Below are 21,775 nucleotides of genomic sequence, written 5' to 3'. Positions count from 1 at the left end.
TATAATGTCACTCATGACATTCTCTATGCTTTGCCTTTTATCCCCATGACTTATTCATTCCATAACTGGAAGCCTATATCTCCCTCCCTTTCACCCATCTTGTCCACCTTCTAGCAGCCATCAGTTTGTTCTCTGTATTCATTGATCTGATTCTGCTTTTTGTTTCTTTGTTCATTCATTTGTTTTTTTTAGATTTCACATATGACTGAAATCATATGGTATTTGTCTTTCTTAGTCTGACTTATTTCACTTAGCATTACACATTCTTTGTCCATCTAGGTTGTCTCAAATGGTACAATCTTGGGCAGAACTTTCCAGAATGCTTGGTCAGAAGTGGAGGAGCCATGGCTGGCCAAACTACACCCAGGAATGAGCTCCTTCCCACTCCCTCACACCAACCTTGGCCTGCTCACCTGCTGTAGAAAATGGTGAAAGAAACTACTGTGATGTTTGGGGGTCAAACCCAGTGCTACCCAGGAAGAATTGAAAAAGGCTTACAGGAAACTGGCTTTGAAGTACCACCCTGACAAGAATCCAAATGAAGGAGAGAAGTTTAAACAGATTTCTCAAGCTTATGAAGTGCTCTCTGATGCAAAGAAAAGGGAATTATATGACAAAGGAGGAGAACAGGCAATTAAAGAAGGTGGAGGAGGCAGTGGTTTGGACTCTTCCATGGACACCTTTGATATGTTTTTTGGAGGAGGAGGAAGGATGCAGAGAGAAGGGAGAGGTGAAAATGTTGTACATCAGCTCTCTGTAACCTTAGGAGATTTATGTAACAGTGCAATAAGAAAACCAGTTCTGTAGAAGAATGTGATTTGCGACAAATATGAAGGCCAAGGTGGTAAGAAAGGAGTGGTAGAATGTTGTCCCAATGGCTGAGGTACTAGAGTGCAAGTAAGAATTCATCAGACAGGACCTGGAATGGTTCAGCAAATTCAATCTGTGTGCATTGAGTGCCAGGACCCTAGGGAATGGATCAGTCCTAAAGATAGATGTAAAAGCTGCAATAGAAGGAAGAGAATTCGAGAAAGGAAGATTCTAGAAGTTCATATTGACAAGGGCATGAAAGATGACCAGAAAATAACATTCCATGGTGAAGGAGACTAAGAACCAGGACTGGAGCCACGAGCTATTATCATTATTTTAGATCTGAAGGGCCATGCTGTTTTTACTTGGTGAGGAGAGGATCTTCTCTTGTATATGGACATACAGCTGGTTGAAGCACTGTATGGCTTTCAAAAGCCAATATCTACTCGTGACAACAGAACCATTGTCATCACCTCTCATCCAGGTCAGACTGTCAAGCAGAGAGATATCAAGTGTGCTAAATGAAGGCATGCCAATTTATTGTAGGGTGAATATGAAAAGGGTCACCAATTCATCGAAATTAAGGTAAACTTTCCTGAGAGCGGCTTTCTCTCTCCTGATACACTCTTTGCTAGAAAAACTCCTATCTGAGAAGAAGGAAGTAGAAGAGACTGATGAAATGGACGAGGTAGAACTGGTGGACTTTGGTCCAAATCAGGAAAGATGGCACCATCACAATGGAGAAGCATATGAGAATGATGAACATCTTCCTGGGGATGGTGTTCAGTGTCGGACCTCTTAATGGGGCCTGTGAATAACCTGCTGGCATCTTGTATGCAGTAGTGAATGAGAGAAGGACTGTAATCACAGCTCATTGTTTTTGTTTTAATATTCAACAATTGTAATGTTTTAAAAGTTAAATGAAGAATAAACTCAAATATTAAAACTCTGCCTTTGCCCCATATGTATGATGACTTCAGTGTGCAAGATAAGTTTAACACTCGTAAAAACTACTTAAAAAAAAAATCTCCCCTAGCATTTGTTAGGCCATACCTTGTAACTGATTTCAGCTCTAGGTACCTGAAATAGTTTAGACTGAAATGCTAGGTGTATGTATTGATTTCAGTGTATGACCCTTAATTGGCAAACTATGAAGTTAAAACTTGTGTTTAATTGGCAGTCAGAAGAAGAACTTAACTTGTAGGGAAGTGTTGGTCTGTAGTTCTATTCAGTGGGATTGATTGTGATGCTTCTGCAATTATTCTATTGCCTCAACTGTTATTTGAAGATGGCATGCTGTGTGATTAATTGGGCCTGTGGTATCAGTGGTGGAAAGGTACCTTGCTAAAGAAGCATTTATCATAATCTGCCATTTGAGGTCTTGCACTTATAGAATTGCATTCCCTTCTGCTGTGCCATCTTATATATATTATATAAAATTTTCTATCTTATGTATATTTTTTATATTTATTTACATTTTATATACATATAAAATCAGTCTTGGTTACACTTTTTTTCCTTCTCTTTGTACCATGATAAGCTTCAGAGTAATGACTTTGGGAGCAGGGTAACTTAGAGTGAAGAGACATTTGCATGGAGAAGTGAATTTGCATGTATGAGCTAGGAAGGTGTTTCTTAGGTATGTTACAGGCTTACTTTAAGCCATTTAACTTACACCCCATAATTTAAATGTTGGTAGTATAGTAAATTATGATGCATAGCTTTAATTGTATGTTTATAAGTTATGTTCACAAGCTTGAATCTGGATATCAGAATTAACCAATTCTTGAACTATATGAATGTCTCCTTAATATACTGATTACAAAGCAAAAAAGAAATGGTACAATCTCATCCTTTTTAATGCTTTGTAGTATTCCAGTGTGTGTGTGTGTGTGTGTGTGTGTGTGTGTGTACCACATCTTCCGTATCCAATCATTTATCCATAAATACTTAAGATGCTTGTATATCTTGGCTACTGTAAATAATGGTGAAATAAACATAGTGATGCATATATCATTTTGAATTACTGTTTTTGTTTTCTTTGGGTAAATACCCAGTAGCAGAATTACAAGATCAAATAGTATTTCTATTTTTAATTTTTTGAGGAACTTCCATATTGTTTTTCACAGTGGCTGTACCAATTTCACAGTCACTGTCCCACCAACAGTGAATGAGGTTTCCTTTTTCTCCACATCCTCCCCAACACGTATGTCTCTTTTATTCTAATTATTCTGACAGGTGTAAGGTGATGTCTCACTGAGGTTTTGATTTGCATTTCCCTGGTAATTAGTAATGTTGACTAATCATTAATCATGAATCCCCTTTCAATTTACTGACAAATTTTTTGACCAGTGCCAATCACATCGGATAATAGGGCTTCTACCATGGTCATTCCAAGTAAACCCTATTTTCAATATGAACAAGGTAGCACTTTTACCAAAATTTATATTTGTAGCCTTTAGGTATTAAACCATTGTCAAGATAAATATTATCTCCTTGGTCTAACATCCTAGCATAACGATCAGTTGCAAGGTTAACATTTCAGTGGACCAAAATCAAGGTAATACCTATGGAAACACTCCACTATGAAGTTGCCTTTTCTTCTTGATCTCATAAAAATGTTCATGTGAAATATTCCTAATTAGGTCAAAATTTTGAAAATCAATAATCATTAGTATGTTTATGTACCAGACCCTACTAATAAACATAGACACACTATCTATATTTATACAGTTATTTTTCACAGCACTGAGAAAATTAAGTGCCAGAGATAATAAGTTGCCCACAGTCACTGTAATGTGAAAGGCAATAGCCATGACTTGGCCTCTGGTCTCTTGGACTCCAAAGCTTGTACTCATCGATATAATGCTATCAAGAGCCCCCAGAATAAGTAATTTTAATGCTACTCAACTAAAGGCTCCAAGTCTTTAGAATATCCAGATTTTATTTTTTAAATGGCTTCATGGGGCGTTTGAGTGTGACTCCATCAGTTAAGCATCTGAATCATTTTTTTAATATAATTTATTGTCAAATTGGCTTCCATACAAAACCCAGTGCTCATCCCAACAGTGTCCTCCTCAATGCCTATCACCCACTTTCCCCACTGCCACATCCCCCATCAATCCTCAGTTTGTTCTCTGTATTTAAGAGTCTCTTATGGTTTGCCTCCCTCCCTCTCTGTAACTGTATTTTTCCCTTCCCTTCCCCCATGGTCTTCTGTTAAGTTTCTCAAGATCCACATGTGAGTGAAAACATATGATACCTGTCTTTCTCTGACTGACTTATTTCACTTAGCATGATACCCTCCAGTTCCATCCACGTTGCTGCAAATGGCCAGATTTCATTCTTTCTCATTGCCAAGTAGTAATCCATTGTATATATAAACCACATCTTCTTTATCCATTCATCCATCAATGGACATTTGTGCTCTTTCCATACTTTGGCTATTGTCGATAGTGCTGCTACAAACTTTAGGGTGCATGTGTCCCTTTGAAACCACTCCTGCATCCCTTCGGTAAATTCCTAACAGTGCTATTGTTGGGTCATAGGGTAGTTCTATTTTTAATTTTGTGAGGAAGCTCCACACTGTTTTCCAGAGTGGCTGTACCAATTTGCATTCCCACCAACAGTACAAGAGGGTTCCCATTTCTCCACATCCTCACCAGCATCTATAGTTTCCCGATTTGTTCATTTTAGCCACTCTGACTGGTGTGAGATGGTATCTCAGTGTGGCTTTGGTTTTTATTTCCCTGAAAGCATCTGAATCTTGAATCGGCTCAGGGTTGTGGCATTGAGCCCCACGTCAGGCTCTGCACTGAGTGTGGAACCTGCTTAAGTTTCTCTCTCTCTCTCTCTCTCTCTCTCTCCTTCCTTCCCTCCCCTGAGCTCTCTCTTTCTCTCTAAAATTAAAAAAACTATTAAAAATGGTTTCACATAATTTTTTAAGTCAGTGGTTATAACATGCAATTATATAATTTAAAAATACTAAATGCTCCTGCACAAAATTTCTTTGGAACAGAAAGTATAAATACATATTACTAATAAGAAAGTACTTCCAAGGAAGGATATAAAAGGAATAATCCTTGGACTTTTAACTCATTCATACAAATACTCTAGGCTTGTACTCAGCACTGAGAACACCAAGATGTCTAAGATAATATTATTGTCCTCAAGGAGCCTGTGGTCTGTGTGAGATAATTAAGCAGCTGTAACATGATATCCCAGCAGTTCTTTTTTTTTTAGATATAATTTATTGTCTAAAGGTTTATGATAGTTTTGTCATTGAAAAAGTATATCTATATAACTTATTGTCAAGTTGGCTAACATACAGTGTATACAGTGTGCTCTTGGTTTGGGGGGTAGATTCCTGTGATTCATCGCTTACATACAATACCCAGTGCTCATCCCAACAAGCGCCTTCTTCAATGCCCATCACCCATTTTCCCCTCTTCCCTGCCCTCCCACCAACAGTTCTAATAGAGATCTACCCTAAACACTGCAGAAGCAAGAGGTGATGAAAACTCAACAAACTGGTTATAGAAGGAACATATCTCAACACAATGAAAGCCATATATGACAAGCCAACAACTAACATCATACCAACAGTGAAACGTTGAGAGCCTTTCTTCTAAGACCAAGACCAAGAAAAGGGTATCAATTCTCATCACTTCTATTCAACAGAGTACTGGAAGTCTGTACTAAAACGATCAAGCATGAAAAAGAAATAAAAGTCATCCAGCACAAAAACAGACACATAGATCAATAGAACAGAACAGAGAGCCCAGAAATAAACCCACAATTAATGGCAAGAAATATGCAATGGGGAAAAGACAGTCTGGTCAAGAAATGGTGTTGGGAAAACTGGAAAGAAACATGCAAAAGAATGAAACTGGACCACCTTTTTACCACAAACACAAAAATAAAATCAAATGGACTTTAAATCAAAAGGCCCTAAAATGTGAGACCTAAAACCATAAAATTTCTAGAAGAAAACATAGGCAGTAATTTCTTTGACATTCATTGGCTGTAGAAACATTTTCCTAGCTATGTCTCCTCAAGCAAAGGAAACAAAAGCAAAAATAAACTTGGGACTATACCAGAATAAAAAGCTTTTTTTTTTTTAATTTTTTTTTCAACGTTTTTAATTTATTTTGGGACAGAGAGAGACAGAGCATGAATGGGGGAGGGGCAGAGAGAGAGGGAGACACAGAATCAGAAACAGACTCCAGGCTCCGAGCCATCAGCCCAGAGCCTGACGCGGGGCTCGAACTCACGGACCGCGAGATCGTGACCTGGCTGAAGTCGGACGCTTAACCGACTGCGCCACCCAGGCGCCCCCAGAATAAAAAGCTTTTTGCACAATGAAGGAAACCACCAACAAAATGACAAGGCAACCTACTGAATGGGAAAAGATATTTTCAAATGATATATCCAATAAGAGGCTAGCATCCAAAATATATAAAGAACTTATATAATTCAACACCTAATAATAATAATAATAACCTGATTAAAATGGGCAGTGGACCTGAATAGACCTTTTTCCAAGGAAGACACACAGATGGCCAACAAACACATGAAAAGATGCTCAACATCATTCATCATCAGGGAAATGCAAACCAAAACCACAATGAAATATCACATTATGCCTATCAGAATAACTAGAATCAAAAAGACAAGAAACAAGTATTGGTGAGGGTGTGGAAAAAAGACACTCTCATGCACTGTTGGTGGGAATGCAACCTGGGAGAATATGGATATTCTCCAAAATATTAAAAATAGAAACACCATATGATGCAATAATTCCACTACTATTTTCCCAAAGAAAACAAAAAAGATATATGTACTCCTATGTTCATTTCAGCATAATTTATAATAGTCAAGATATGGAAACAACACAAGTGCCCACTGACTGATGAATGGATAAAGAAGATGTGGTGTGTGTGTGTGTGTGTGTTTGTGTGTGTGTGTGTGTGTAATAGAATATTACTCAGCCATAAAAAAGAATGAGATACTGCCATTTACAACATGGATGGACCTAGAGGGTATAATGTTAGGTGAAATAAGTCAGACAGAGAAAGATAATACTATATGATTTCATTCATATGTGGAATTTAAGAAACAAAACAAATGAACAAAAAAATTAGACAAACAAATAGAAACCAGAGTATTTTTTTTCTTTTCCTTTTTTCTTTTTGAGAGAGAGAGAGCATGTCAGTGGGGGGAGAGGAGCAGAGGGAAAAAGAGAATTTTAAGCAGGCTCCATACTAGGCACAGAGTCCAGTGTGGGATTTGACCCCACAACCAAGGGATCATGACTTGAGCTGAAATCAAGAGTCAGATGCTCAACCAACTGAGCCAACCAAACACCCCAAAAACAGACTCTTAATATAGAGACCAAACTGGTGGTTGCCAGAAGAAAGGTAAGTAGGGGGATGGGTGAAATAGAAAAAGGAGTTTAAGCATGATGGACACTATGTATAGAATTGTTGAATTATTATATTGTACATCTGAAACTAATACACCACTGTATGTTAATTATACTTCAATTAAAAAATAAATAAAATTGGGGCACCTGGGTGGCTCAGTTAAGTGTTTGACTTCAGCTCAGGTCATAATCTCACAGTTCATGGGCTCAAGCCCCACATTGGTCTCTGTGCTGACAGCTTGGAGCCTGGAGCCTGCTTCAGGTTCTGTGTCTCCCTCTGTCTCTGTTCCTCCACCACTCATACTCTGGCCCTTTCTCTCAAAAATAAATTTAAAAAATGAAAAAAAAATTAAAGAAATAAAATGCATCCAGGGACACCTGAGTGGCTCAGTATATATGGAAAAGCCTAAAGACTCCACTCAAAAACTGTAAGAACTAATCAATGAATTTAGTAAAGTTGCAGGATATAAAATCAACATACTGAAATCGGTTGTGTTTCTATACACTAACAATGAAATATCTGAAAAAGAAAACAACCCCATTAACAATAGCATCAAAAATAATAAATAATTATAAATAAATTTAAAGAGGTGAAAGATCTGTATACTAAAAACTACACACGGGGCGCCTGGGTGGCGCAGTCGGTTAAGCGTCCGACTTCAGCCAGGTCACGATCTCGCGGTCCGGGAGTTCGAGCCCCGCGTCGGGCTCTGGGCTGATGGCTCAGAGCCTGGAGCCTGTTTCCGATTCTGTGTCTCCCTCTCTCTGCCCCTCCCCCGTTCATGCTCTGTCTCTCTCTGTCCCAAAAATAAATAAACGTTAAAAAAAAAAGATTTTTTTTTAACAACTACACACTTTGACGAAAAACTGAATAAGATACAGACAAATAGAAATATATTCTGTGTTCATGGGTCGGAAGAGTGAATATTGTTAAAATGTCCATACTACCCAAAGCAATCTATAGATAGAGTGCAATCCCTATCAAGATTCCAGTGACATTTTTCTCAGAAATAGAGGAAACAATCCTAAAATCCTAAAATTTGTATATAGCCAAAGCAATTCTAAATAAGAACAAAGGTGGAAGCACTATACCTCCTGATTTCAAACTATACTACAAATCTACAATGATCAAAATACTATTTGGAGGGCACCTGGCTGGCTTAAGCATCCAACTTCAGCAAAGGTCGTGATCTCATGGTCTGTGAGTTTGAACTTCACATCATGCTCTGTTTTCCCAACACACTATCCTTTTTCTATTGTGTATTCTTAGCGTCCTCGTAGAATATTAGTTCAACAAATTGTGCTGGGAAAACTGAATAACCACATGCAGAAGAATGAAATTGGATCCCTATTTTACACCACTCACAAAAATTAACTCAAAATGAATGGAAGACTTAAACATATGACCTGAAGTTATACATCTCCTGAATAGGGGAAAGCTCCTTGACATTGGTCTTGGTGATGATTTTTTAGATATGACACCAGAAACACAAGCAACAAGGCAAAAACAAATAAGCAATTCTACACAAAACTAAAAAGCTTCTGCACAGCAAAAGAAATAATCAACAGTATGAAAAAACAACCTATGGAATGGGAGAAAACTTGCAGATCACAAATGTTTGTGATGCAGGTCTAGTAAGAGGTTAATATCCAACATATATAAAGAACTCACATAATTCAGTAACAAAAAAAAAAGCAACCCAATTTAAAAATGGGCAGAGGGACTAAACAGACAGTTTTCCAAAGTAGACATAAAAATCGCCAACAGGCACATAAAAAGATGCCCAACAATACTAACCCTCAGGGAGATACAAATCAAAGATACAATGAGATATCATCTCACCCGTGTTAGAATGGCTATCATCAAAAAGACAAAAGCTAACAAATGCTGGCAAGGAAATGGAGAAGAGAATTCTTGCACACTGTTGGTGGGGATGTAAATTGGTACAGCTATGGAAAAAGCATGAAGGTTCCTCAAAAAATTAAAAATAGAACTACCATGGGATCCAGTAGTCCCACTTCTGGGTATATATCTAGAGGAAGTGAAAACAGGATACAGAGAGATATCTTCACTCCATGTTCATTTTAACATCATTCACAATAGCCGAGATACAGAAACAACCTAACTGTCCACCAAAGGTTAAAGGAAATGTGTTATATATACATATATACAATGAAATGTTATTTGGTCATTAGAATAAAATCCTGCCATTTGCAACAAAATAGGTAGATCTTGAGGGCATTATGCTAAGTGAAATAAGTCAGAGAGAGAAAGACAATTGCTGTATGAGATTACTTAAATATGAAATCGAAGAAGTGCAAGTCATAGGTACAGAGTAGAATGGTGGTTACCAGAGTCTTGAAGGGGTTAGGTGGGCAGTTGGGAAGATGTTGGTCAAAGAGTGCAAACTTCCAGTTATAGGATAAATGCATCCTGGGGATATAATGCACAGCATTATGATAAAGAATAACAATAATGTACTAGATACTTGATGTTGCTAAGAGAGTAGATCTTAAATGTTCTCACCACAAAAAAAGAAATGGAAGTTATGTAATGTGAAAGAGATGTTAGCTAACACTAAGGTGATAATCATATTGTAATATATATGTATCAAATCAACGTGATATATACCTTAAACTCGCACGGTATTGTAATGAGATACATAATGCTTATTGAATTATCAATCATATCTCAATAAAGCTGGAAAAAACAAAACAGGTGATAAATTTGCCAGGGAGTATGCCACAGAATGGAGTCTTGTCACTAACACTACAATTGCTGGCACTGGTACTAATAAAAGCAGGCAACTTTTAGTCAGTTTTGTTTTGTGTTAAACAGTCTACAACCAATGCACTGGCTTCTGACCACACCCAGGTGAACTGTCCCCACCATCACCACCACCACCCCTGGCATGCCACTGTGAATTTGAGCTAGGTCTGGCTAAACAGAGAAGACATGGAAGATCCTTTCAGAGAGAGACAGCCCCATATTTGAACAAGCATGGTGGTATGAAGAAAAAAGTAGGGGAAGAAGTTTGGTGTAGCTAAGCACAGGGTACAAAGAACCAAGCTGATATAAAGACAATCTAAAGTCAAGCCAGAATCTGAGCTGACTGCCTCAGGAAACCTGAGTAATCTGACACTCTCTAGTTCAAATTCTGGCTCAACCATTTAGCTTCTACATGATCTCAAAGCATAAACCTATCAAATTAACGTAATCACAAAATGCCTACTCTGTACAGTTGTTGTGTGGATTGAAGGTGATGATGGATGTTTAATGCCCTGTATGGTATGAGTAGACAGTACAAAAGAGCCCGCTGAAGGAGTTAAACAGAAGAATGACATGTTTAGATGTGTGGTTTAGAATGATTTCTCTGACAACAGTGTGGAGTCAGGGAGATGAATAAGGAATTTGTGTGAAAGTACAGGTAAAGGAAGGAGAAGATATATATTCCAGCTAGCAGTTGTAGTATTTGAAGCAGGAAATAGGTTCTAGAGATATTTAGAGGAGGGGAGTGAACTAAATGTTAGTGGGAGTATGTGGATGCATCCAGCATTTTATTAGCCCACCAACAAAGTGATGATTCACATTACTTTGAACACTTATTTATATCTACCTCTTAATAAAAAATAATAAATTTTGATTAAAAGATGTCAGGGTAAGGAGTCAAGTACACCAAGTTCAGTTCTGACTTAGCCCTAGCTGGCTCTGTGACCTATGTCTCAATTTCCTCATTCACAAATATGAAGAAAATATTCATTCCACCTAGTCATAGGATTTTGAAAAGAATGAAGAATATTATTATCAACAAAATTTCAAGGTTTATCATAGGCATTGAATTAATAAGAATGGAATTCTCCATGGTTATATACAATGTTATTGTGGGAAAAACTGTGCTATTTTTGTAGCTTTCCTGTAAGTCTGAAATGATTCCAAAATAAAAGTTAAAACAGTTTTAAGGATGTGAATGCGCTTGCAACCCACATGTGAGTCTAAAAAGCTGTTCTCAGAGATGCGGTCCACAGAGAAGTGGGGACTATTCAAGCTGAGTTTCAGTGATGTTGCTCCGGCAGATTGAATGACTGCCCAGTGACACACTGACTCTTGGAAGCTCCCTTGTGGCAAAATTCTGAAATCTCTTCTTGCCAAACCTTTCTTTTCATGTAAGAATCACAGTAAACAGCCAAATCAAACAGGAAATCTTTGGCTTGTTTTAAAGAAGACTTTGGAAAACCACGTCGAGTAGCCATTTGTCATTGCCACCAAGTCCTGGAGCTGCAGGGAGAGGAAACACCAGCCCATCTCCAAGAACTTTTCTCACATGGTCTTTCACACAAGATCAGAAGGTCCCTGTGGACCTCTTCTTGGAACCCAAATCTCTAGTACAAGAAAAATAGATGAACATTTTTTTAACCAAAAATCATATGCCAGACATATCCTTTGGAATGGAAGAGTTTTTTAAAAGGTTTTCATCAGTAGGAAAAATTAATGGGAAAATAAGGTGTGTGTGTGTGTGTCCAACATACTAAGGCCATTGGTATGAGCACAGAAGACATAAAAATAGCCACTGCATTGCCTAATTTCCTTCTAACCAAAAAACCGCTTTACTGATGAAGAAGCAGAAGTTTAGGGAAGTGACATGTCTTGCCTAAGAGTCTTTCCTCTTAAACTTAGAAGAGTCTTTCTAACTTCAGAACACTCATTCCTATCTGACACAATATATAGCAAATAGTCATGGGTAGATCCCGGGAGAACTACAAACAAGAAATAAATCATGCACGAACGCCCATCATTGAAACAGGCTTTCACTGGCATGAAACTACTCTGCAGAGCCTGACCTAAAATCACCCACCCCCATTCAACCATAGGAAAAAGAAAGCCCCAACACAAGCACAGCCCCCTCCAAGCACACATAATCACTGTATTACAATTCTCCTCACATGCGTACGTGCAAAGAAAGGTCTTTCGAATGGAGCAAATAATCCATTAAATACTCAATTAAAGCCATTTCCAGAATGTACAAGAATGTGATTTAGGTCACACAGGTGATGTCAGAACTACAGGTTGAATCTCATCAATCAATGAAGCAGAAGAAAATAAGATTGAAACCAGTTGTTTGGCTTCATGTAGCTAAAATAACTGCACGATTAACTAAATTTTTCTCTTTCTAACTGGTTGTCATGGTATTGTGCAGATAGAATCTTAGACTGAAACTGCAGACAACAATGAATTTGTGACATTCTGCCTTGACCCTTATATTGCAATTATATTAGGGCTGTCATTCTCAGATGACACAAAATCACAATACACTCTCTTAAAAATCTCAGAAATTTGGGGATGGGAAAGCCAAGGAGTCAATGGAAAGCCATGTTTTTAATCATTTTAAAAGATGGTTTTATTATTTTCAAATACTATATACATTCAAAACTCAAATATATATGAGTATGAAAAATAAATTCAATTAAGACAATGAAAAAATGGTAAAGACCTGCATTGCATAGTAATATATCAAAAATACACAGTTCTTACAGTTTACAGATATCAATTGCTTTACACTGGGATAAAGCCACTTTGACTCAGTGAGAACTGCAATCATGATGATAGTCATTAACGTTTATTGGACATTCAGAACATACCAGAAGTTTTACATGTATTTTCTCATTAAACCAAAACCATTTTAAGATGGTGTCTAAGATGATCTCAATTTTACAAATGAAGAAACTGAGTTCAAGGAGCTAAGTACTTTGCCCACGATCACAGAGCTGGCAACGGTTGGACTCCTATCCATAAGACTCCACAGCCTGAAGCCTCAACTCCATCCTGACTAGCCTCTGAATACACACACACTCCAAACTGCCAGATATCCAAAGCTTATTCCTTCAGTTACATTTCTTATCCATCCCCTATTTCCAATCTCACTGAGACCAGAGGGCACCTTTCAAATGAAGAATCAATGTTCACTGCAGCATTATTTACAATAACCAAGATATGAAAGCAACCCAACTGTCCATCAATAGATTAATGGATAAAGAGGTGGAATACATATGCAATGCAATATTACCCAGCTATAAAAAAAGAATGAAATCTTTCCACTTGTGATCTAAAGAGTATTATGCTAAGTGAAATAAGTCAGAGAAAGAAAAATACCATATGACTTCACTTATATTTGGAATCTAAAACAAAACAAAACAAAACAAATGAACAAACAAAACAAAAAAGAAACAGATGCATAGATACAGAAAATAAGCTGTTGGTTAGTACAGAGGGGAGGAGTTGGGAGCAGGGGAAATCAGTGAAAGGCATTAAGAGGTACAAGTTTCCAGTTATAAAATAAATAAGTCATGGAGAAGCATAGGGAATAGACGCAATAATATAGTGATAACTTTGTATGTTACAGATGCTAACTAGACTTATCATGGGATCACTTCACAATGTATAAAAATATCAAATAACTATGATATACACCTGAAACTAATAGAATAGTGTACATCAATCATACATCAATAAAAAAAGAATCAATGAATGATGAGTAGTTATCAATTTTGAAAGGTAAAAACAAACCTTGGAATCTAAAACAACTAACTGAAACACCCAACTCAAAATAAAGACATTTTTATTTCAGCAATAACATTCAGGATTTTAGCCCACTTCCACCATTCTTTTTAATTTTTTTAATTTTTATTTTTTTACTTGAGAGAGAGAGCATGTGCGCAAGTCGGGGAGAGGGGTAGAAGGAGACGGAGAGAGAATCACAAGCAGGCTCCACACCCAGCATGGAGCCCAACAGGGAACTCAATCCCTGGGATTGTGACCTGAGCCAAAATCAAGAGTTGGATGCTCAACTGACTGAACCACCCAGGTGTCCTCACTTCCACCATTTTTAAGAGATATATTTCTTCCTGGTTTGCTGGAGGTATTAAAATGAAGACTTTAAAACAAAGAAAAATAATTCTTCTCTAAGCCAAAGAAATTAGTGCTGCTAGAATCCACATTCAATCTGACCTTTCTATAACATATTCTGGTTAGTGCCTGGAGATGTGCACAGCGGTTATGGAAGTCTCTCTTCAGTCTCATTTCCCAGACACTGCACAGGGAAGATGTCAGGGAAGCCATGTTCGCTAGTGTTCTAGAGATGCAAATAGATACTAAAAGAGAATTAAATCAGCAAGAATATCGCAGCACGGGGACTCTGTATTATTTGCCCCTAGAGGTTCAAAAGTGGAAGATAGACAAAATAGACACTGTATCTCAGTGGGCAGAAGAAACGATTCATTATCTTAGAACACAATCCCTAATGTACGTGACTCAAAAATAAAAGGAAACGGCAATAAATTTTCATCTATAGTGGGTTTGATAGATCACAACTCTGATTTCCCCTCCCCACTGAATTATTAAGGAGAAAGTCAATATGAATATGCAACAGAGTTGTGTCCTGCTTTCTCTTTTTGGCAAACTGGTCTTGGCTCCTAATTCCCAGCAGCATCAATTAAAATGCGTAATTTTAATAGAATGCTTGAAAATACAGAACTGCTGCTGTAAAAATTAATTGTCTTCAGCTGATTTCCTATAGACACCGTTAATCAATATTTTGCCATCCCACAAGCAGCTGCTAGCCTTCTTCCCGTCATTTGAGAGAGAAAGGAATGTGAACAAGGTGACCATGTACTCTACAGGTGTGTGGGAGACATTTGAATTTTTAACATCTTGGAATGTAAAATCCAGGAAAGAAAATGAATAGTTTTGTATCTTAAGCTAAAGCTGAAGTTCTTAAGAAGATTTCAGAGTGATTTAGATTAAATGATTTAATTAAATAAGGTCTGAATGAAGATTTCCTGTTACAATGGTACCTAAAATGTGATCAATTGTTTGATGCCAAACTCTGGAAATTATACCCATTTATGTCAAAGAGTATTGCATATGATCATTTGGTGTGTTCAGAAATAAAATGATGCAGTTTATATCACAGAAAATGTTTTCAAATCTCTAGATCAGCATGAATATTTGAAAAGGGCACTCACTTGAGAAGAACAGGAGTCCAGGCCCAGCTCTGCCACCTCTTATAACCTTGAGTAGGACAATGTAGAAAACTAACATTTCCCCTCTTGTAGTCAAAGTTTCCTCATCTCTAATGGGAGGAAGGAATCTCTAAAGGTCTAGTTCTAAAGTTCCTTGATTTAAAAGCAAAAGGCTTGGAGCATTCACATAAGGATGGAAAACCACACATATTCTTTAACAAATGCTGGATATCTAGGCATGTTAGTTCTCCAGGCCAGTGGGTACTGTCCAATTCTGCAGCCGTGAGGCCCACATTACTATCAAACACTTGATATGTGCTGTGCCAAATACACATCAGATTACAAAGACTTAATACGCAAAAAAAAAAAAACCCGATGATTTTATATTGATTATATATGAATATGATATTTTGGATATGCTGGGTTAAATAAGTAAAATACATTATCAAGATTAATTTTACTCCTCTCTTGTTCCTGTTTTCAATGTGGCTACAATAATGTGTTAGGTTGCTTACATGGCCTGCATTCTGTTAGTGGACCGCACTGGTCTAGGTCTTGGCAGCTTAGCAGTAAGTGAAACAGACAAGTCCCCACCCTTCAGGAACTTGCACTCCAATAGAGGCAAGAAATAATGAACAAGAATAATTAATTTTAAATAACAGTGCTATGAAGATAATAAAAGAGAAATTTGTGCCTAAATATTTTTCTTTAGATATGGTGGTCAGGAAAGACCTTTTAGCCAAAGGGACATGTAATCTAAGAACTAAATGGTAAGACATGGGAACTTGACACAGATCTGTGAGAAGAATGGTGCAGGAAGAGGGCACAGCAAGCCCCAAAATCCTGAGGTGGAAGCAAACTTGGGATGTTTGTTTTTACTGCACATTGAAACACATTTATAACACAACATTTACCAGAAGTACTATTCAGGCTCCATAATGGATTTCCCTGGCACCAAGCAGTGTTTTAGGAGCTATCACATACATCACCCCATTTTGTCTTCTCAATGACTCTCTCTCTATGAATCTGCAGCACAGTGTCCATGGCACAGATGAAGAAACTAAAGCTCAGACAGTGTAAGGGGCCCGCCCAAGGACATCTGATGTGGAAGAGAGAGTGGGGACCAGAAGATCCCCTCTTCACACCTCAAATCCAAGGCTCTTTGCAGTGTCCTCTGTCATCTTCACCCAAAGTACACAGCATATGCAAAAATGATTTCCTAGCAGAAGTGTGATGTCTCTGCCACTCTTTTCTAGCTGTTCTTTATTGCTCAGTGGCTCACAGAAGGAGGAGTCAGTTTGGAAAAATGCAATGACCACCATCAAGTATTTCACAAACATCAAGTTTGCTCTCAGGCAGCACAGTTACTAAACAACATTGTTCATTTTTAGAAAGGAAGGAAGAAACGCTTAATCCCTTTCCCCTTCTCCTCTCTTCCTCTTAATTACTAAACATTCATCTTACTCATTACATTTGTTAATGGCTTAACAAGTATTTTTGTTTGTGGTTCAGATGACCTCAGAGAGACAGCTGTGGAGTGCGGATCCAGGAGCCTGAGAGACCTGGGTCAATCCACCTCACCACTGAAAGGCTGTATGGTCTTGAACTGTACAATCTTGACACGAAGTCTCAGTTTCTTCATATGAAAAAAATGGCATAAAAGTACCCACTGAGAGGGTTGTGAAGGTTAAATTAGAGGATCTTGAGCAAGTACCCATCCCAGAAGCTAATGGCGGCCCCTCAATGAATGCTGTACAATTATAGGTGTGACCACACTTTAAAGGGGCTTCACTGCACTCTCCTGGCAAGCTGAGGCATGGGGAGTTTGGGCCTATTAAAATCCTTGAGCATCCATGGGTTAAATGAAGATGACCATTTTTCCTTTATTCTGCAATATAACTGATATGTTTCTATAAATTAGAATCTCCTCACACTGGGTCCCAATCAAATCTATTCTCCATCAATTATCATTGGGGCAATGGCAAAATTAGAAACTATTCTTTAGTCACTGAACCCTTTTCTTGTGACTAAAGAATAATTTGGAGTTCCTAAATACTTTTAGGAACTAAAACTTCCCCAAGTATAGTCATGAACCAAAGCAGCTTCTGAAAGATTTCTTTGAGATTCCAAAGGGAATGCCCCAATACCTTCAAATAGCAGTAACTTCAGCTTTTGGACTGCAGTTCTTTCTCCAAAAACAGAGCACATAGCTTTAAGGTCTCCAGTGATGTCCCCTTCAAGCTATGACACAAACGGCTAAGCCTGGCCCCTGGGAAAGTGCTCCCTGCTTCACAAAGATCTCAACCCGAGCAATTAGAAGGGAGGTCTGTGAACCATGAAGTTATTGGGAGTGGGGGTGGGCAGGAAAGGGCATGGAGATATAACCTCAAACATTTTTATACCTGTATACTGATGAAACACAAACAGTATTCCCTGCTTGATACTGACTGTGTCTCTGGGAACTTGTACTGGTTATAGAAATAACCAACAAAATCCAATGGTTTCATGGTGAGAGGATGTTTTCTTTCTTGTCTAATTGTGTGAGTTGTCCCAATGAGCAGATGTTTCTCTGTGAGAGAAGTGTATGAACTTGTTCAGTCCCAAAGACACCCACTCCATCTAAAATGCCTGACACAATCATCTGTCCATCTACCAAACCACTTTTGTTATTTCTTTTCGATTCTAAATCACAGTGTGTCAATTACCCACATATGGCTTCCCATAACCATTCCAAACTTTTCTATAAACACTGAGCTGGGGATAGGGTTTCAGAGGGATTAAAAGGTATTTTATTTATTTGCAGTGAAATGGTGTGGGGAAGTCCCTTAACATCAAGAGCAATCATGGGAGATGCTGTGGAAAGGGACATTAGCTTCTCACCACTCATGACTTTGTCTCATCGTCACGGGGGTTGAATTGTGTAGACTGTATATGAGCTTCAAGAAAACCTTTGTGTCTCCTTCCCTTATTGCTGCTCTGCCCCCTTTTGTAGATGCCCCAGAATGGAAGTAAGAGGACAGCTGGCCCAATTCCTTCTTTCTGGAGCTCTGCAAACTCGCATGTGGAAAATCCTTAAGCATTATCTTAGGTCCTATGCACAGGTCTAGAAATCCATACTTAGAAAGCACACCAGGGGTGCCTGGATGGTCAGTTGGTTAAGTGCCCAACTCTTGATTTCTGCTCAGTTCATTATCTAATGGGTTTGTGAGATTGAGCCTCACATCAATCTCATGCTCCACGCTATCAGCAAAGAGCCTACTTAGGATTCACTCCTCTCTCCCTGCCCCTCCCCCAACTCATTTTCTCCCTCCCTCTCCCTCTCTCTCTCTAAAAACAAAGAAACAAACAAACAAACAAACAAACATTAAAAGGAAAGAAAGAAAGAAAGAAAGAAAGAAAGAAAGAAAGAAAGAAAGAAAGAAAAAGAAAAAAGAAAAAATACACCAAAGACCTAGGACCAATATGGACCAATATGTCCTTAGTATAAACTTTGAGAATAACTTAGAATAAACTTTGAGTATAAACTTTGAGTGACAGGGATTTCTGGGAGTGTGTTGGAAGACTCATTTGCTTCTCCACAGAGATCTGTTTCATTCTAAGGAAACATACAAATCCAGTTCACTCATATTTTTACCTTCTATTCTATGTAGAATATCTAACCTAAACTTGAAGTTTTCAACTTGCGATACCAAAGAACATAGACTTCCCATTTCTTTCAGAACATAGCTGTTCTTCTAGTTTTAGTGTCTGTCTTCTCCATTTCCCATTCCTTCTTATACCTCAATATGATTGGTCCCCAAGTTGAGAGGTATGACTGCGAGGTCATTTACCTAAAATGTTCTATCAGAGTTATCCCCAGAAAGGTATAGATCTGGGACACATAGGAAGTGTCAATAGACTTAATGGTGTAGACCATTAACGCTCACAGTCTGGCGGCCAGCCAGCTATGCGTTTCCCACCACCTTCCAACTTTATATCCAGGTAAAATATCTTCAAATGATTTTCAAGAGATCCAAAAAGGGACAGGATGCAAGATACAATTTAGAACCAGAAAGAATCATCTAGTCCAACCTCATCATCATTTTGCTGGGAAGAATATGAGGCACAGATTGATGATGACTTGTCCAATGACACTGTGTTTATAAGGCCAGAGATTAGGAACATACGCCATCTCATGACTTCCGGGCTAATGTTCTTTTCCACTATCCAATTTACCAACCCCAGGAATAGCTCTGCCTCTTATCCTAAGACTATCCTCCAGCTGTCCATAACAAAAATTTGGAAAGACTCAACATTGTGAACTGAAAGGACCTTTGATGTGAGATCTGGGGTCAAGTTCATCTATGTGTAAGTTCCCAGGAAATTAACAGCAACTTCTCTGAGCCCTTGTTTTCTTTTTGGTCAAGTGGGGATAATACCTGCCTTTGGTGCCTGCATTCTGCATTGTTGTAAAAAAATCAAAGGATACAGGGAATGTGAAATTGCTGTGAAAAGTGTTAGGTGTAATAATCTTCCAATTCAACTGAACTAATAGGCAGAGCACTGGATGCCTGAGAGGAACAGATACAACACCTGCTAAAAGTCCCCACGTCATAACATATCTGGAACTAAAGCAAAACCTCTTCCCAGCAGCTCTGGAATGGGAGGGAAACCAGGAGGGGAAAGAAAGAGGAAACAAAATCCTATAACATCGTGGTGTTATAGATGACCAACTGTCCTGGTTGTCGCAATTTTAGCATTAAAAGTCACATGTCCTAGAAACCCCTCAGTCTCAGGCACACTGGGATAGTTGGTTACCCTAAAATACAATACTTTTTAAAAACCTAAAATGTGAATCACATTATATTCACTTAAAGGAAACTGAAAATGTTTCAGTTAAAATTTTTTCAGTAGCCAACTGTGAACTTTACATTACCCCTCTTCAGTGAGGTCAGAAATGTGAGGCAAACATAAGTAAAGCTTTAAAACATATTTTTCTGCCTCTGATGGCCAATGGTTTATTCCCCTCCTTATAAAACACTATACACAGCAGAAAAACAACAGCAAGATAAAATGGGTGAGTATAGAGACAGGATAGGAGATTAGAAAACATCAAAAAATACAATTTTATAACTCTTCTGCTCTATCCAGCCAATGAGTGCCTTGCATCCTCCCTGTCTGTGTGCAAAAGTTAGGAAGCTTCTCAAAAAGATGGTTCAAGATGGCAGCATAGGAAGATCCTGAACTCGCCTCTTCCCAGGGACACAAAACATTTTACAGCTACATATTAAACAAGTCCTTATGAAAAAGACCTAGCAACTAGCTGAACAGTTCCTCCACAACAAAGGACAAAAGGGTCAGATAGAAAGGTGGGAGAGGCAGAGATGCAATCTCACCAAAAACCTTACCCCTAGCACAGCAACCCACAATCAGAAGAAATCTCACAAATACAGAACTCCCTGAGGAGTGAGGGGTTTGTGCCCCACAACAGGCACCCCAATCCTTGAGATCTGAAACAGAGACAAGCCCCCAAAACAGCAGGCTTTGAAAACCAATGGGGCATACATCCAGGAGATGCCATAGGGCTGCAGCAAAGAGAGATTCCTCTTTTAGAGGGCCCACACACAGATTCACTCACCCCAGGACCATCACAAAATCAGCAGTTTGAAAAGCACCTAGACGATATGTAAAGGCAATTCATTTGCTAATCTTAAAGCATGTGTCATAGGGGCAAGAATCTGTTGAGACTCTCTCTTCAGACAGAGGTACTGGCAGGCACCCCTTTGAAATTCTGTCTCTACCTTGTTAGTGCTAGTACTGGCAGCCACCATTTTTGCACTCTCCCTCCAACCTGTTAGTGATGGGGCACACACCTCACCCTGTGCCACAGGCCCACCAAAGCCACCCTGCAAGTGCCCCACCCTTGCACTGCAGTCACAGAGCTGCCAAAAACAGTGGGCATTAGCAGCCTACAAGGGACACCCTTGAGTTCCTGGGTGTGATGGCCAGTGGGAACTTCATTTCTGGGTCTCACAGGTCTGAAACTAATTAAAAGACAGTTCTAGCAGAGTATCACCCCCATGGGCACCACTTAGACAAAAGACTAAAATAGGTCTTTAGTCTTCTTGTGAAAAAAGACCTATTTATTTGTCCTACAGAGTCAGCCTGGTGGCAGACTTCAGTTTAATATGCAACTATGGGGCGCCTGGGTGGCTCAGTCGGTCAAGTGTCATGATCTCGCGGTTTGTGGGTTCAAACCCAGGTGGGGCTGTGTCTGTGCTGACAGCTCAGAGCCTGGAGCCTGCTCCAGATTCTGTGTCTCCCTCTCTCTCTGCTCCTCCCTGTGTTAGCGCTCTCTCTCTCTCTCTCAAAAGTAAATAATAAACATTAAAAAAATTTAATAATAATATACATCTAGAGGTTATGGAAATGCTCTCAGGGAACAGAAGCTTTGTGTTCTACCTCGGTGTCACTAGATTTCACTGGCACTTCCCAGAAAGAAGCTCATACACTCATCAGGAACCATGACTTTTACAATTGTCACCA

The 21,775-nt window shown here is 38.7% G+C and overlaps 1 pseudogene; it reads left to right on the top strand.

Annotated features, from left to right (window-relative positions):
* Window positions 1-425: 425 nt before the first annotated feature.
* LOC125148222 (dnaJ homolog subfamily A member 1-like) lies at window positions 426-1,612 on the top strand (annotated as a pseudogene).
* The last annotated feature ends 20,163 nt before the right edge of the window (window positions 1,613-21,775 follow it).

This window comes from Prionailurus viverrinus, chromosome D2 (genome assembly GCF_022837055.1).
Source record: "Prionailurus viverrinus isolate Anna chromosome D2, UM_Priviv_1.0, whole genome shotgun sequence".
In the NCBI taxonomy this organism is placed as follows: Eukaryota; Metazoa; Chordata; class Mammalia; order Carnivora; family Felidae; genus Prionailurus; species Prionailurus viverrinus.
This window is presented reverse-complemented; position numbering and strand designations above follow the sequence as displayed.